Source organism: Pseudophryne corroboree, chromosome 4 (genome assembly GCF_028390025.1).
Source record: "Pseudophryne corroboree isolate aPseCor3 chromosome 4, aPseCor3.hap2, whole genome shotgun sequence".
Classification (NCBI taxonomy): domain Eukaryota; kingdom Metazoa; phylum Chordata; class Amphibia; order Anura; family Myobatrachidae; genus Pseudophryne; species Pseudophryne corroboree.
In genome coordinates this window covers 743,509,288-743,515,287 of record NC_086447.1, presented here as the reverse complement: position 1 = coordinate 743,515,287, position 6,000 = coordinate 743,509,288, and positions in this window count along the sequence as shown.

Sequence of the window (6,000 nt, the reverse complement as noted above, 5' to 3'; positions counted from 1 at the left end):
TGTGTAGGGGGGAGCGACCACCTCCTCTGGATTTAGCCCTAGCTGAGGGGCCAAAATCCCATCAAAAAAATAAAAATAAAAATCGAAATTTGCATAAGGGGGCGTGGCCGCGCGGGCCGCGATTAGGCCACGCCCCCAACCCACAGCAGGCACAGCAATGAGATAGGGCTCCCCTGTCTCAAGTGCCCTGGGCCCCCCGGACTCATAATCAGCCCCTGGGAGCATGCCAGCAGCTCACAGAGCACTGGGCATGCTCCCTCACTGACGAAAACGGGGACCCTCCCGTGAAGCCACGCCCCCTTTTCGCCGAGTGTGTGTCCCTCCTTCTGCCTGGATAAAGCTCCTGCAGAAAGCTGGGAGGTCTGCACCCCTGCCTGTGCCATGCCCAATGCCCATGCTATCTGCTTCTGCTCCTAGTCTCCTGTAGATTTGGCCAGATCTCTGTGACTCATTTTACTAACTCCGCCCACTGTTGTGACTCCGCCCAGCGTTAGCAAATGAATCACAAGGTCACAGAATAGGGCTATTATATAGGAGATATCACTAGTACTGCAGCCGGACAGGTATATATATTTATTATGTAATGACTGATGACGGACCTGCTGGACACTGTCAGCTCAGCAGCACCGCAGACTGCTACAGTAAGCTACTATAGTAGTATGTATAAAGAAGAAAGAAAAAAAAAAAACCACGGGTAGGTGGTATACAATTATGGATGGACGAGCGACTGCCGACACAGAGGTAGCTACAGCCGTGGACTACCGTACTGTGTCTGCTGCTAATATAGACTGGATGATAATGAGATGAAATCAATATATATTATATCACACTAGTACTGCAGCCGGACAGGTAGATATATTTATTATGTAATGACTGATGACGGACCTGCTGGACACTGTCAGCTCAGCAGCACCGCAGACTGCTACAGTAAGCTACTATAGTAGTATGTATAAAGAAGAAAGAAAAAAAAAAACCACGGGTAGGTGGTATACAATTATGGATGGACGAGCGACTGCCGACACAGAGGTAGCTACAGCCGTGGACTACCGTACTGTGTCTGCTGCTAATATAGACTGGATGATAATGAGATGAAATCAATATATATATATATAATATCACTAGTACTGCAGCCGGACAGGTAGATATATTTATTATGTAATGACTGATGACGGACCTGCTGGACACTGTCAGCTCAGCAGCACCGCAGACTGCTACAGTAAGCTACTATAGTAGTATGTATAAAGAAGAAAGAAAAAAAAAAACCACGGGTAGGTGGTATACAATTATGGATGGACGAGCGACTGCCGACACAGAGGTAGCTACAGCCGTGGACTACCGTACTGTGTCTGCTGCTAATATAGACTGGATGATAATGAGATGAAATCAATATATATATATATAATATCACTAGTACTGCAGCCGGACAGGTATATATATTTATTATGTAATGACTGATGACGGACCTGCTGGACACTGTCAGCTCAGCAGCACCGCAGACTGCTACAGTAAGCTACTATAGTAGTATGTATAAAGAAGAAAGAATAAAAAAAAAACACGGGTAGGTGGTATACAATTATGGATGGACGAGCGACTGCCGACACAGAGGTAGCTACAGCCGTGGACTACCGTACTGTGTCTGCTGCTAATATAGACTGGATGATAATGAGATGAAATCAATATATATATATATATAATATCACTAGTACTGCAGCCGGACAGGTATATATATTTATTATGTAATGACTGATGACGGACCTGCTGGACACTGTCAGCTCAGCAGCACCGCAGACTGCTACAGTAAGCTACTATAGTAGTATGTATAAAGAAGAAAGAAAGAAAAAAAACACGGGTAGGTGGTATACAATATTATATATATATTATATACAATTTTATATATATATATATATATATATATATATATATATTAAACTCACTGGTGGTGATTATTAAACTGGTGGTCAGGTCACTGGTCACACTATCAGCAACTTGCAAGTAGTACTCCTAAGCAGACAATCACAATATATATTATACTGGTGGTCAGTGTGGTCACAATGGCAGTGTGGCACTCTGGCAGCAAAAGTGTGCACTGTACGTTATATGTACTCCTGAGTCCTGCTCTCAGACTCTAACTGCTCCCCACTGTCAGTGTCTCCCCCACAAGTCAGATAATACAGTCACACTATCTATCACTTCAGCAAGTAACTACTAGTACTCCTCCTAATGCTCCCCAAAATTACTACTGTGTCTCTCTCTACTGTCTCACTCTCTTCTCTATAAACAGGGAGGACGCCAGCCACGTCCTCTCCCTATGAATCTCAATGCACGTGTGAAAATGGCGGCGACGCGCGGCTCCTTATATAGAATCCGAGTCTCGCGATAGAATCCGAGCCTCGCGAGAATCCGACAGCGGAATGATGACGTTCGGGCGCGCTCGGGTTAACCGAGCAAGGCGGGAAGATCCGAGTCGCTCGGCCCCGTGTAAAAAAAACTGAAGTTCGGGCGGGTTCGGATTCCGAGGAACCGAACCCGCTCATCCCTAATATATAGGGTGGGCAGGGATGACCACAGGGGCCATATAGAGGGCTTTCTGGAGGTTAGTGTGCAGGAGCTCCAGAGCTGCACGTCTGCCTTCCTCAGCAGCTAAGCCACGCCCCCCTGAGAGAGATACCTTGTTAAAGGAATATGTGTCAGAAAGACCCAAGTTCGTATATAAAAAAGCAGAAAACTTGAAAAATTGTTTAGTAAAAAGTGCCATATCAGCTGAACATATTACCACAAGAATACTCACTAAAGGGGTCTTTAGATGTGGTGCTTGTACATTATGAAAATTATGAAAAATTGAAAGTAAGATTACTGAATACTGTTCCAATGTGACTAAAAAAATAGAAAAGACAAATGAATTCATCACTTGTGGAAGTAGAAATGTGGTCTATTTATTAGAGTGCAGGGGCATCGGAACGGGGGCAAGGGGGCAGCTTGCCCCCCCCCCCCCCCCAAATATGACAGAGGCACAGGGGAGCGCTTACCTCCGCATCCCTGCAGGCAGAGTCGGTGCTGCTCGCTCAGCAAGGGTATGCAAAGCAGGGAGGCGCTCTTCCCACTTTGCTACCCTGCTGCTGCCGCTGCTGCCTGTCAAACTTCCCCCCTCACAGTGTGCGGCCTCAGCCCACACACAGCTCCGCTGCTGCCGCCGGCTTACGAGACGCTTTGGGGGCGTGACCTAATCGCGGGAGGTGTGGCCGTGCCCCTTATGGAAAAAGTTTTGGGGAAAAATCTGTGCAGTGCCTGATCCCTGACTGAGTCCCCAGCCCTGGCTCAGCCCCTAAGCCAGGGTCAATTCGAGGGGGTGATCAGGCACTGCAATTTGAGGGGGGGATCAGGCACTGCAATTCGAGGGGGGGAACAGGCAGAGGCTGAGCAGTAACAGCAGCCTCTCTGCCTAACTGCAGCACAGCACACTGCAGCATGTGCTGTGCTGCCAACATGAGAGCTTATGCTGCTGCCCAGTAAGGAGGGAGGGGGGTGGGAGTGCGGTGCACCAGGGCTCCTGGCGGACCCCTCCATCAGTCCCAGGCCCGGGTGATTAGTACTCGCTCCCCCCCTCTCGGTGTCACTGACGACATCCTACGCTGTTGCTGGAGTAACGGAGCCTGCGAGAAACCGGAGGTGGAGAAGAGAGAGGAGGAGCAGCGCCTGAGCCGGGACCTCCTGCAGGTACTGGGGCCGCACTGTGGAGGGAATGAGGGCTGTACCTGGCATAGGGGGTTATTCAGAGATAAAAGCAGATCACTGCATACGCAGCCAGATCTGAGGGCCGCCCAGCACAGGGCAAGGCTGCCCAGCATGTGTAAGGCCGCCTCCCGATGCATCTGCAATTAGATTGCGGACACATCTGATCTAAGTTTGTGTTGGCTGGCTGCGCTGTCAGGCGGTCAGCAGACATTATTTTTTCAGAACGTCTTGCAGCCCCCCAAAATGGTCTCGGCCGACCCTCGTTTTTCCGGCAACACCCTGCCTTAACCCCGCTATGCTGTCATCTGTCAATCACATTGTGGTCGCATCCATCGGAGAAGCAACCACAATGTGTATGGCCTCACGCCTGCTGAGCATGCGCAGTTTGCTGCCACTGGCAAACTGCGCTGTGGGCCTCTATTGCAGCGGGGTCTGAATGACCCCCATAATGTGTATAATGGGCAGTACCTGGCACAATATGTATAATTGGCTGTACCTGGCATAATGTGTATAATTGGCTCTACCTGGATAACGTGTATAAGGGTCTCTACCTGGCATAATGTGTTTATGCTGTTCTACCTGGCATAAGTGTATAAGCAGCTCTACGTGGCATAACATGTATAAGGTGCTCTACTGTGGCGTAACGTGTATAAGAGGCTTTTACTCTGGCATAACTTGTATAAGTGGCTGTCCTGTGTGGTATAACGTATATAAGGGTACTACTTAGTGATGAGCGGATTCGGTTTTACTCGGTTTTACTCGGTTCTCAAAACCGAATTTTATTGACTCACTGATGTCACGTGTTTTGGATAGCCAATAAGATTCGGTTTTGAGAACCGAGTAAAACCGAGTAAAACCGAATCCGCTCATCACTAGACTACTGTGCAGTGTAACGTGAATAACGGAAACTACTGTGCAGTGTAATGTGACTAACGGACACTACTGTACAGGGTAATGTTAATTGGTACTATTCTTTGGCCCTATATTTTTTGCGCGCGCCTACGTCTCGCACTGTCCCTGTTTTCAGCATTGTGAGTACCAAAGGAAACTTTCGCCCTGAGCTCCTCAAGGTCTCGAACTGGCCCTGTCATCGATTTTTAAACAATCTGTTTCTTTTCAAATGTAAGATGCTCAAAATTCAATACAGAGGAGGTGGCGCAGAAACATACCTTTGCTCAGGGCACCATGGCACCTAGCTACACCTCTGATAAGGGGCACTACTGTGAGCATTGTGTATAAGGGATAGTACTGTGTGGCATAACGTGTATAAGGGGCACTACTGTGTGACGTAATGTAAATAAGGGGCACTAGTTTGTGGTGTAATATAAATCAGGGGCACTACGTTTGGGGTAATGTGAATTAGATTGTAATACTGTGTGGCATCATTTGAATTGTGGGTACCATTGTGGTCACGCCACTTCCTTGTGTGACCATACCCCTTTTTGCAGTGTGCGATGTCCCTTTTTTATGGATGGGAGGGCGCAAATGTATCATTTGCAGGGGGCGCCAAACACTCTACCACCGGCCCTGCCTGCGGGCGGCATCTCCTTTAAAAACAGCCTGCTACCGCAGAGTGCTCTCTCCTCCTATCTTCGTTCATTATGTCCTAGCTGTCACAGTTGCATTACTGGGAGGAGGTGTGGCTATGGTCCCGGGATGTCCCAGCCTGGCCACACCTCCTCCCAGTAATGCATCTGTGAAAGAGAGACAGCCGGCGGCGACTAGGACACAACGAAGATAGGAGGTCACAGCACCCTGCGGTAGTAGGCTGCTTTTAAAGGAGATGCCGCCTGCGTGGATCTGCAGGTAAGCGCTCATCCACACAGCAGTGGGGGGCTAAAAAGGTAGAGGAGGCCAGCACCATGGGGGCGCCAAAATATTTTTTTTCTACGCCCCCCCCCCCCAACCTAAAAACATTCCAGCACCCCTGTTAGAGTGCAACTGCGGTCTGCAATATATAGGTCGGACTGGCAGGACATTAAAAGAAAGATTGGGCGAAAATGCCCGTAATATTAAGAATGGCTATGACAAACATAATGTTTCTGCACATTTTAAAGAGAGGCATAATTGTAATATTGCAGCATTAAAAAGTTTTTGTGGCATAAAAACAGCAAAGCCCCATTGGAGAAAAAGAGATACAGAAAGCGCTCTAGCGAGGTTAGAAATGAAAACTATATATATGATGAGGACGCTGCATCCGCAGGGTTTAAATGCGGACTTTGAAACAAAATGGTTCATCTAAATTTGATATGTTAGGCTGAGTGTATT